This window comes from Bubalus kerabau, chromosome 2, assembly GCF_029407905.1.
Source record: "Bubalus kerabau isolate K-KA32 ecotype Philippines breed swamp buffalo chromosome 2, PCC_UOA_SB_1v2, whole genome shotgun sequence".
NCBI classification, from domain to species: Eukaryota; Metazoa; Chordata; class Mammalia; order Artiodactyla; family Bovidae; genus Bubalus; species Bubalus kerabau.
In genome coordinates, this window is record NC_073625.1 from 74,525,045 (window position 1) to 74,537,753 (window position 12,709).

Sequence of the window (12,709 nt, forward strand, 5' to 3'; positions counted from 1 at the left end):
ATCTTTGGCTGCAAAGAATATAATCAATCTGATTTCGTATTGACCATATGGTGATGTCCATGTGTAGAGTCTTCTATTGTGTTATTGGAAGAGGGTGTTTTCTATGACCAGTGCGTTCTCTTGGCAAAATTCTGTTAGCCTTTTCCGCTTCATTTTGTAATCCAAGGCCAAACTTGCCTGTTACTCCACATATCTCTTGACTTACTATTTTTGTATTCCAAACCCTGTAATGAAAGGGACATCTTTATTTTGTGTTAGTTCTTGTAGAAGGTCTTGTAGGTCTTCATAGAACTGTTCAACTTCAGCTTCTTTGGCATTAGTGCATGAGACATAGACTTGGATTACTGTGATAATGAATGGTTTACCTTGGAAATGAACTAAAATCATCTGCCATTTTTGAGATTGCACCCAAGGTGCTGCATTTCTGACACTTTTGTTGACTATTAGGGCTATTCCATTTCTTCTAAGGGATTCTTGCCCACAAGAGTAGATATAATGGTCATCTGAATTAAATTCACCCATTCCAGTCCACCATGTTGGGCTTTCTTGGTGGCTCAGATGATAAAGAATCCATCTGCAATGTGGGACACCTAGGTTCCATCCCTGGGTTGGGAAGACTCCTTGGAGAAGGGAATGGCAACCCACTTCAGTATTCTTGCCTGGAGAATTCCATGGACAGAGGAACCTGGCAGGCTACAGTCCACTGGGTCCCAGAGAGTCAGACACGACTGAGTGATTTCACTCACTGACTCATTCTGGCCCATTTTAGTTCACTAATCATCACATGTAGATGTTCACTCTTATTATCTCCTTTTTACCCACTTCCATTTGCCTTGATTCATGGACCTAACATTCTAGGTTCCTATGCAATATTGTTCTTTACAGCATCAGACCTTACTTTGCAACCAGAGACATCCACACTTGTGCATTGTTTCCAATTTGGCTCAGCCTATTTATTCCTTTTGAAACTATTTCTCCACTCCTCCATTGGCATATTGGGAACCTACCGACCTGAGAAGTTCATCTTCAAGTGTCATATCTTTTTGTCTTTTCATACCTTTCATGGGGTTCTCAAGGCAAAAATGCTGAAGTGGTTTGCCATTCCCTTGTCCAATGGGCCATGTTTTGTCAGAACTCTCCACCACGACTCAGTTTCATTGAGTTAAACAAAGCTGTGATCCATTTGATCAGTTTGATTAGTTTTCTGTGATTGTGGTTTTCATTCTGTCTGCCCTCTGATGGATGAGAAAAAGAGACTTGTGGAAGCTTCCTGATGGGAGGAACTCATTTCAGTTCAGTCACTCAGTTGTGTCTGACTTTGTGACCCCAGGCACTGCAGCACAACAGGGTTCCCTGTCTATCACTAACTCCCGGAGCTTGATAAAACTTATGTCCATAGAGTCAGTGATGCCATCCAACTATTTCATCCTCTGTTATCCCTTTCTCCTCATGCTTTCAATCTTTCCCAGAATCAGGATCTTTTCCAATGAGTCAGCTCTTTGGATCAGGTGGCCAAAATATCAGCACTTCAGCTTCAACATCAGTCCTTCCAATGAATATTCAGGACTGATTTCCTTTAAGATTGACTGGTTTGATCTGCTTGCTCTCCTAGAGCATGTCAAGAGCCAGAACTCTTCTCAAATACCACAATTCAAAAGCATCAATTTTTTGGTGCTCAGTTTTCTTTATGGTTCAACTCTCATATCCATACATACCACTGGAAAAGCCATAGCTTTGACTATACTGACCTTTGTCCCTAAAGTAACATCTTTGGTTTTTTAATAGATGGGAGAAACTGGCTGTGGGGGAAATTGGGTCTTGCTCTCTGTGCAGGGCCATGCTCAGTAATCCTTTAATCTAATTTTCTGCTGATTGGTGGGGCTGGATTCCCTCCCTGTAGCTCGGCCTGAGGCCAAAATATGGTAGGGGTAAAGGTGGTAACGGTGACCTCGTTCAGGTATTATAACAGCAAGCCACAGCTCCCAGGACTGCTGTATTCAGTGTTCCTGACCTCACCACAGGCCACTGTGGAGCCATGTCTCTGCTGGAGACTCCTGGACACTCACAGGAAAATCTGGCTCAGTCTCTTGTGGGGTCACTGCTCTTTCTCCTGGGTCCTGGTTTCACATAAGGTTTTTTTTGTGCCCTCCAAGAGTCTGTTTCCTCAGTGCTGTAGAAGTTCTGTAATCAAATCCCACTGCCTTCAAAGACAAATTCCCTGGGGGGTTCTCAGTCCCTTTGTCAGATTCCCAGGTTGAAAAACCTGTTGTGGGTTCTAGAACTTTTGCAACAGTGCAAGAAGTTCTTCTGCACAGTGTAAGAACACCTGATGCGAAGAACTGACTCATTTAAAAGACTGATGCTGGGAAAGATTGAAGGTGGGAGGAGAAGGGGACAACAGAGGATGAGACGGTTGGATGGCATCACTGATTCAATGGACATGAGTCTGAGTAAACTCCAGGAGTTTGTGATGGACAGGGAGGCCTTGCGTGCTATAGTCCATGGGGTCACAAAGAGTCGGACACAACTGAGTGACTGAACTGAATTGAACTGAAGAACTTCTTTGGTATAATTTTTCTCCAGTTTGTGGGTTGTCTGATCAGTGGCTCTACAGTGGGGATAATGGCAACCTCCTCCAAGAGGACTTATACCACACGCTCCTCCTCCCAGGTCTGCTGCAGCCAGAATCCCTGTCCCCCTGGCAGGCTACTGCTGAGCTGTGCTTCTGCAGGAGACACTTAACTCTCAAAGACAGGTCTGGCTCAGTCTCCTGTGGGGGTCACTGCTCCTTTCCTTGGGTCCTGATGTACACAAAGTTTTGCTTGCATCCTCTGAGTGTCTCTGGTGGGTATGAAGTTTGATTCTAAATGCAATTTCACCGCTCCTACTGTCTTGTTGGGGCTTCTCCTTTGCCCTTGGACATGAGGTATGTCTTTTTTTTAGCAGGATCCAACTTTCTCCTGCTGATGGTTGTTCAGCAGAGAGTTGCAATTTTGGTGTTCTTATGGGAGAAGATGAGCACATGTCCTTCTACTCCATAAGGTTCAGGACTTACTAACCCTACTACTAGCACTACTGCAAACCAAGATTTGTTTATGTCATTTATGTAATAATGATTTAGAGCTAATAAACTTTAAGTTAGAAAGATCTCTTTGTACCTACAACCATGTTTGACACCAAATATGTAGTTTTTTCCTCCAAAGCAGTTCTTCAACTCTCTTCATACACCAACTGTGTCCTAAAAAGCCAATCCAATCCTGATGCTAACTACCAAGAGTCAGAGCAGATTCCACAGGTTAAGGGCTCAATTCCACAAGACCATTTCCACTTCTGGTGTCAGTCACAAGTCTCAGGTCTCTCATTTCTTCTGGCCTATTGGCTATAAAGCAGGTGGTGCCAAAACTCCCTCATCAGGGTTTGCTAGAAAGGCTCACTGATCTCAAGGAAAATTTACTTCCTACTACCCTATGTCTCAGTGGTAAAGAATCCACCTGCCAATGCAGGAGATGTAGGAGATACAGGTTCTATCCCTGGGTTGAGATGATCTCCTGGAGAAATAAATAGCAACCCACTCCAGTATTATTGCCTGTGAAATCCTATAGACAGGAGTCTGGCAGGATACAGCCCATGGGGTCTCAAAGAGTCAGACATGACTAAGCATGCACACACACCAGTTTATTATAAACAATACTATAAAGCACACAAATGAATGGCCAGAGGAAGTAGTATGAAGGGAGGTGTTTGGTAGAGTATTGAGATAGGAGCTTCTGTTTCAGTAAAGGATGCCACTTTTGGAAGCTACTTGAACCCATGTTGTTTAGAATATTGAGGTTCCATGGTGTAGGCATGACTGACTATTAGCTAGCTCAATCTCCAGTGCCATTTTCTTCATTGAGGTCAGAGTGTGGGGCTAAAAGTTCCAAATCTCTACTCACTTGGCTGGTTCCTCCTTCAACCATCCCAAAGCTATCCAGGGGTCCTTCAAGAGTCATTTTATTAGACAGGCTCAGTTCAGTTCGAAAGGGGTTTATTGCAAATAACAAAAGATGTTCCCCTCTTCCTTGTTACTCAAGACTACAAGTGTTTTAAGAGCTCTTTGCCAGGAATCAGAGACATGATGAAGACCAAATATATATTTCTTACTATATCACAGCATTATAATGTTGATCAAGAAACACAGGTTGGAAAAGAGTTTATTTGGAGTCTCAGAAATTGCTATTTTGGAGGCACAGATTCAGATAAAACCCAGAGTGTTCCAAGGAAGAAAAGAGTCAACGGTTTATAAAGGCAAAACCCACAAGGTTGTTAAAGTTGTCTGGCAAGAATTATGATTGACCTGCTTCAATAAAAGACATGTTTGTCCCAACAGGATATATTGTGAGTTATTTTAGGGTAACGATCTGATAATTATCTTGAGTTTCTGGAACATTGAGCAGATATTCTGGCTGCCTGAATTAAGACAGCAAGTGATCAAAGTTCAGTTTCCATCCAGGCTGAGAAGTGCATAAGTAACACTTCCTCAGTGGCCTAGCAGCTCCACTTTAAAAAGCTCTCTTACCAATACTGACTGTTTTTATTTTCTTTTCATAATAGGCAGCACTTTGAATAACTATCTCATCTCTTAAACATGACGAACATATTATTTTTGGTTTTGACTATCATAGGGATTAGGTTTCCACTAGCTAGTTCTCAGTAAATTTGACCATTAGCCATAACTGAAAAAAAAAATAAAATGAATTGGGAGTGGAGAACAAGGTAATTTTAAAATCTTACATAATTGAAAACATTAACAGAGCAAATTAAAAAAAATAACTGCAGTGATAGTAGGTAGCAAGGAAATGTTGCTGTCCTATAGAAAAAGAAGTCTACAAATTTTCCAGTAAAAGAAATACATTTGACAGAGACTGTATTGATCTAAATGGAAACCTCTATGGACAAAACACTCAATAAAATGTATTCCTCACCTCCAATTGGAATATGTCTTTCCTTTTTTTCTTTAGTCTCTGTGTAGTAACTTAAATTTTCTATGAACTCTGTATGTACAATATACATGCCAGAAAATACATGTGTGTAATAAATATAAGATTCTAAATCCTGTCTGAATGCTACTCAAGCACCATGTCCTGGTTTTAGGGTATTTTAGAAAATACAATAATTTTGAGAAATGCACTAGTATTTTTTTGACATATTTTGATTGTGTATTATGTATCACCAGCCACATACTTAGAATAGGGTCTAGGAGAGAATTCACTGCTGCTAATTAATGGCTAAAGGCATTAAGTATCTTATTAGTAGTTGAGAAAATTACAACATAATATATAAGGGACAAAATTTCAGTGGAAAAAATAAAAGTCCCAGGCTGATAATTATGTCAAAATTTAGTATAAAATTATTTAAATTTTAGCTGTGTGAATTAGCAAACAGCATATTTTGTGATTGTAGCTGAGATACTGATTAATATAGAAAGTGAAAGTGAAAGTCACTCAGTTGTGTCTGACTCTTTGCTAAGCCCTTGCAATTCTCCAGGCCAGAATACTGAAGTGGAGAGTCATTCCCTTCTCTAGCAGATCTTCCCAACTCAGGGATTGAACCCAGGTCTCCAGCATTGCAGGCAGGTTCTTTACCAGCTAAGCCACCAGAGAAGCCTGATTAATATATACATCAAATAAAAAGCAGAAAAAATTGTCATTTATTAAATATGCCACTATTTCATATGAAATTATCCACTTAAAATCTTATAGATCCACAGAAATCTATTATTGTGTTTTCTTCCTTTACACACTAACTTACCTTCATGGGTTATACATTTACTAATGCAAATATTGAATACATTTACTCCTTCAATAAATACTTGTTAAGCAACTCACCATGTGTCTAGAATTGCTTCTGTTCTATATATAATATGCTACTTGCCTTGCAAGGGTTAGCTAACACTGCTCCTACATAAAGAAATAGTTATTATGCTTGCAAAGTAACTAAAACAGCATATGCAAAATTTTAAGATGAGATTTATGCTGTGTAGAATCCCACATAGTCTAATATGCAAGGCAATTAAAATAGGATAGATAGTTTTTAAAAGATTAACTATGTATGTCAATCTTAGAAAATTCTAGAGGACTGTTATCATGAGCATTAATTACTTAGAAAATAGTAGAAGATTGTTGTCATAAGCACAGTTTTCAGAAATTTATTATGAGTGGAAAATGAGTGTTTTACAGCTTATAAATGTTAACTGCATCATAGATCCTGAAGTGATTTGTTTTTATCTTTCATCTTAGTGCTTCCCTGGTGGCATAAAGGGTATAGCATCTACCTACAATGCAGGAGACCCAGGTTCGATTGGAGACCCAGGTTCAATCCCTGAGTCAGGAAAATTCCCTGGAGAAGGAAATGGCAACCCATTCCAGTACCCTTGCCTGAAAAATCCCACGGACGGTAGAGCCTGGTAGGCTACAGTCCATGGGGTCTCAAAGAGTTGGACAAGACTGAGCGACTTCACACTTTCATCTTAGTATATAAAAATATCAGCAAAGCTTATCCATGCCTACTGGATTCCATGAGATTCAAAATTTCCAGTTACTAACTGACTCAACAGTGCAATATTTTTTATTAAATAACTGAAATTGACTGGTAATGCTAGATCAAAATTGTGTGGTTCATGCTGCAATAAACTTAAAATAATTAGAAGTATAAAAACTTGTATCCCTTCATATAGCAAGCACTTATTTAGCACTTCCTATAATCAGTTCAGTTCAGTCACTCAGTCGTGTCCGACTCATTGTGACCCCATGAATTACAGCACACCAGGCCTCCCTGTCCATCACCAACTCGCAGAGTTCACTCAAACTCATGTCCATCGAGTCAGTGATGCCATCCAGCCATCTCATCCTCTGTCGTCCCCTTCTCCTCCTGCCCCCAAACCCTCCGAAGCATCAGAGTCTTTTCCAATGAGTCAACTCTTCGCATGAGGTGGCAAAGTATTGGAGTTTCAGCCTCAGCACCAGTCCTTCCAAAGAACACCGAGGACTGATCTTAGAATGGACTGGTTGGATCTCCTTGCAGTCCAAGGGACTCTCAAGAGTCTTCTCCAACACCACAGTTCAAAAGCATCAATTCCTCAGCACTCAGCTTTCTTTACAGTCCAAATCTCACATCCACACATGACCACTGGAAAAACTATATCCTTGACTTGACAGACCTTTGTTGGCAAAGTAATGTCTCTGCTTTTGAATATGCTATCTAGGTTGGCCATAACTTGCCTTCCAAGGAGTAAGCATCTTTTAATTCCATGGCTGCAATCACCATCTGCAGTGATTTCGGAACTCAAAAAAATAAAGTCTGACACTGTTTCCATTGTTTCCCCATCTATTTCCCAGGAAGTGATGGGACCGGATGCCATGATCTTCGTTTTCTGAATGTTGAGCTTTAAGCCAACTTTTTCACTCTCCTCTTTCACTTTCATCAAGAGGCTTTTTAGTTCCTCTTCACTTTCTGCCTAAGGGTGGTGTCATCTGCATATCTGAGGTTATTGATATTTCTCCCGGCAATCTTGATTCCAGCTTGTGCTTCTTCCAGTCCAGCGTTTCTCATGATGTACTCTGCATATAAGTTAAATAAGCAGGGTGACAATATACAGCCTTGACGAACTCCTTTTTCCTATTTGGAACCAGTCTGTTGTTCCATGTCCAGTTCTAACTGTTGCTTCCTGACCTGCATACAGGTTTCTCAAGAGGCAGGTCAGATGGTCTGGTATTCCTACCTCTTTCAGAATTTTCCACAGTTTGTGGTGATCCACACAGTCAAAGGCTTTGGCATTGTCAATAAAGCAGAAATAGATGTTTCTCTGGAACTCTCTTGCTTTTTCCATGATCCAGTGGATGTTGGAAATTTGATCTTTGGTTCCTCTGTCTTTTCTAAAGCCAGGTTGAACATCTGGAAGTTCACGGTTCAAGTATTGCTGAAGCCTGGCTTGGAGAATTTTGAGCATTACTTTACTAGCATGTGAGATGAGTGCAATTGTGCGGTAGTTTGAGCATTCTTGGCATTGCCTTTCTTTGGGATTGGAATGAAAACTGAACTTTTCCAGTCCTGTGACACTGCTGAGTTTTCCAAATTTGCTGGCATATAGAGTGCAGCACTTTCACAGCATCATGTTTCAGGATTTGAAATAGCTCAACTGGAATTCCATCCCCTCCACTAGCTTTGTTCGCAGTGATGCTTTCTAAGGCCCACTTGACTTCACATTCCAGGATGTCTGGCTAGGTGAGTGATCACACCATCATGATTATCTTGGTCATGAAGATTGTTTTTGTACAGTTCTTCTGTGTATTCTTGCCACCTCTTCTTAATATCTTCTGCTTCTGTTAGGTTCATACCATTTCTTTCCTTTATCGAGCCCATTTTTGCATGAAATTTTCCCTTGGTATCTCTAATATTCTTGAAAAGATCTCTGCTGCTGCTGCTGCTGCTGCTGCTGCTAAGTCGCTTCAGTCGTGTCCGACTTTGTGTGACCCCCATAGACAGCAGCCCACCAGGCTCCCCAGTCCCTGGGACTCTCCAGGCAAGAACACTGGAGTGGGTTGCCATTTCCTTCTCCAATGCATGAAAGTGAAAAGTGAAAAGTGAAAGTGAAGTCGCTCAGTCATGTCTGACTCTTCGCGATCCCATGGGCTGCAGCCTACCAGGCTCCTCTGTCCATGGGATTCTCCAGGCAAGAGTACTGGAGTGGGTTGCCATTGCCTTCTCCAATAACAAATTACTAATGACTAAAACACCTTTCCTTCAAATTTCCCTTAAAATACCCAACCAAAATGTTGTCATTGTTGTTGTTCAGTGACTAAGTCGTGTCTAACTCTTTGTGACCCATAGACTGTAGCCCACCAGGCTCCCCTGTCCATGGGATTTCCCAGGCAAGAATACTGAAGTGGGTTGCCATTTCACATTCTGTTGTTTCCCTCTATTTCTTTGCATTGATTGGTGAGGAAGGCTTTCTTATCTCTTCTTGCTATTCTTTGGAACTCTGCATTCAGATGCTTATATCTTTCCTTTTCTTCTTTGCTTTTCACTTCCCTTCTTTTCACAGCTATTTGTAATGCCTCCCCAGACAGCCATTCTGCTTTTTTGCATTTCTTTTTCACGGTGATGGTGGAACAATGTCACAAACCTCTGTCCATAGTTCTCAGGCACTCTATCTATCAGATCTAGGCCCTTAAACCTATTTCTTACTTCCACTGTATAATCATAAGGGTTTTGATTTAGGTCATACCTGAATGGTCTAGTGGTTTTCCCTACTTTATTCAATTTCAGTCTGAATTTGGCAATAAGGAGTTCATGATCTGAGCCACAGTCAGCTCCCAGTCTTATTTTTGCTGACTGTATAGAGCTTCTCCATCTTTGGCTGCAAAGAATATAATCAATCTGATTTCAGTGTTAACCATCTGGTGATGTCCATATATAGAGTCTTCTCTTGTGTTGTTGGAAGAGGGTGTTTGCTATGACCAGTGCGTTCTCTTGGCAAAACTCTATTAGTCTTTGCCCTGTTTCATTCCATATTCCCAGGCCAAATTTGCCTGTTACTCCAGGTGTTTCTTGACTTCCTACTTTTGCATTCCAGTCCCTATAATGAAAAGGAAATCTTTTTTGGGTGTTAGTTCTAAAAGGTCTTGTAGGTCTTCATAGAACTGAGAGGGTAACAGGCAGGAAGGCCAGGGGTCTCCAAAGGGAGGAAATAGCCTACAAGTGTCAGACATATTTATCTCTCTTAAGCAGCAGGAGCAAAAAAACTAGCGATATTTTTTTCCTTCTCTGTACAAATTTAAAAGGAGGTTTCTCTTAAAACACTGTGTTGCCATAATGATACCAGGTTTCACCTGAAGTTAACTATTCTCAAACCTAGAGATAACCAATGCCTTTTTCTTATGGAAATGTTTGTCTTAAGCTATGCTAATGCACTATGCATTTACCCCAAACTCTGTCTTCAAGTTGGTTCTGCCTCTTGGCTCAGAACCTACCTGACAAACCAGTATGTTATACTCAGATATTGTTCCCCTAATCTATGTAAATGAAACTATTTGTATGGTGGTTTGCCCTTCTTCAAGATTCAAGTTAATCATTTTATGGCCCAGGATAAACCATTTGGTGCCAAGATTATCCCAAAATGCATCTTATGGGTGAGAGGCCTGGTGCCATTCTGAATTTTAAGACATTCCTTTCTTTCACTAACAGACTGCTAGTGACTATACAACATCCAACTGAAGACTAGCAGGGGGGTACTCTTCTGCCCCCTTCTGATGCCTATGTCAGAAGCTTTCTCTATCTCCTTTATACTTTAATAAAATTTATTACACAAAAGCTCTGAGCGATCAAGCCTCATCTCTGGCCCCGGATTGAATTCATCTCCTCCGGGGGCCAAGAATCCCGGTGTCTTTGCGTAATTCAACAACAACCTTTCAGAACCATTCAACTTCAGCTTCTTCAGCATTACTGGTTGGGGCATAGACTTGAATTACTGTGATATTGAATGGTTTGCCTTGGAAACGAACAGAGATCATTCTGTCGTTTTTGAGATTGCATCCAAGTACTGCATTTGGACTCTTTTGTTGACTATGATGGCTACTCCATTTCTTATAAGGGATTCCTGCCCAGTGTACTAAATATAATGATCATCTGAGTTAAATTCACCCATTCTAGTCCATTTTAGTTAGCTGATTCCTAGAATGTAGGCGTTGACTCTTGCCATCTCCTGTTTGACCACTTCCAATTTGCCTTGATTCATGGACCTAACAGTCCAGGTTCCTATGCAATATTGCTCTTTATAGCATCAGACCTTGCTTCTATCACCAGTCACATCCACAGCTGGGTATTCTTTTTGCTTTGGCTCCATCCCTTCATTCTTTCTGGAGTTATTTCTCCACTGATCTCCAGTAGCATATTGGGCACCTACTGACCTGGGGAGTTTCTTTTTCAGTATCTTATCATTTTGCCTTTTCATACTGTTCATGGGGTTCTCAAGGCAAAAATACTGAAGTGGTTTGCCATTCCCTTCTCCAGTGGACCACATTCTGTCAGACCTCTACACCATGACCTGTCCATCTTGGGTGGCCCCACAGGGCATGGCTTAGTTTCATTGAGTTAGACAAGGCTGTGGTCCATGTGGTTAGATTGACTAGTTTTCTGATTATGGTTTCAGTGTGTCTGCCCTCTGATGCCCTCTCACCACACCTGCTATTTTACTTGGGTTTCTCTTACCTTGGACGTGGGGTATCTCTTCATGGCTGCTCCAGCAAAGCACAGCAGCTGCTCCTTACCTTGGACAAGGGGTATCTCCTCACAGCCGCCCTTCCTGACTGTGAACTTGGAGTAGCTCCTCTCGGCCCTCCTGCACAGCCACTGCTCCATGGATGTGGAGTTGCTCCTCTAGGCCGCCTCCCCTGACCTTGGGCGAGGGGTAGCTCCTCTCGGCCATGCTTCTGCACAGTCCGTCGCAGCCGGCGCCCTTCTGCACAGTCCACTTCCTATAATATAGGGATTTTAATATACAACCAGATGCTGCATATAAAAAATAATCCATGTCGCCAAGACTGAACAAAGGTTAAGGGAATAATCTGAAGCCATCCAAAAGGATTAAAAATCAATTCTCACCCTAAATTCCAAATTTTATTGTTATTTTCTATCAGCCATAATTTCATTCTCTTATTGTTTAATGCATCTGTTATTGGTAAACTATCTCCCATAACCCCCCTTTTCCTCTCATACTCTGCCCCATATCCCTTTAAAATAGCTGTTAAACGTGACACTAATTTCAGATGATTTATTGAGCAAATTCACTCATTAATACATAAGATAAAAGTGAATATGTTAGGTATGTCATCCTAATGGACTTCACCATCTACTGAATCAAAGGTAATATTGCGTAATCCTGTGCCTTCCAAACTTTAACATGTATTATCGATCACCAGTAGAATTTGTTAAAAATGAATAATCTGTTTCAGTAAATCTGGGTGGGGCAGAGATTCTGCATTTCTAACTCAACATTCAGTTGTCAATGCCAACTAGTATTCTCCTCTAACTAGCAAGACCTTCTGAACATTCCCCCCAAAGCCTTATGAATCTTGAGATCCTTTTGGACTCCTGGGCCCAGTTCCAATGTGCCAATGTGTATGTTGGCAGGAGGAAGTTCAGGGGTTTTTTCCACACCAAGGAGAAGTTTTTGAGATTCTAGCTGGGTGTCCTACAATTCGTCTCAATTCTGTCACTTTTTACCAGATGTCTGACAGCATCAGACTTCATGGGTGAAGGGTTCAGTCCTACAACACTGCCCTCCATCCTCACTTCAGATACCGATCACAAGCCCTGTGCTTCTAACCAAATGATTATAAATCAGAGGTTCCCAGGACCCCTCCTTTGGTCTGATTAAACTGCTGGAGAAGTTTACAGAACTCAGAGAAACATTTGATTCGCTAAGTTACTAATTTATTATAGACATATATAAATCATGAACAGCCAAATGCAACAGATTATAAGGCAAGGTTTAGGGAAAGGGCACTGAGCTTTAATGTATTCTCCAGGCTTGCCACCGTCCCTGTACCTCCACATGTTCAGGGAAAAGGAAACCCGTAAAACTCATCCTTTTAGGGTTTTATGGAAGCTTCATGCAATAGGCATAGTTGATTAATTCATTAACTATTAGTGACAGTCAACCTATGGGCTC

At 41.2% G+C, this 12,709-nt stretch overlaps 1 long non-coding RNA gene across 1 annotated transcript; it reads left to right on the forward strand.

The window, feature by feature from the left end:
* Nucleotides 1-2,384: 2,384 nt before the first annotated feature.
* LOC129644766 (uncharacterized) lies at nt 2,385-3,073 on the forward strand. Its single transcript, XR_008710972.1, has 3 exons — nt 2,385-2,566; nt 2,671-2,844; nt 2,944-3,073. It is a non-coding gene; the product is annotated as an uncharacterized LOC129644766 (long non-coding RNA).
* The last annotated feature ends 9,636 nt before the right edge of the window (nt 3,074-12,709 follow it).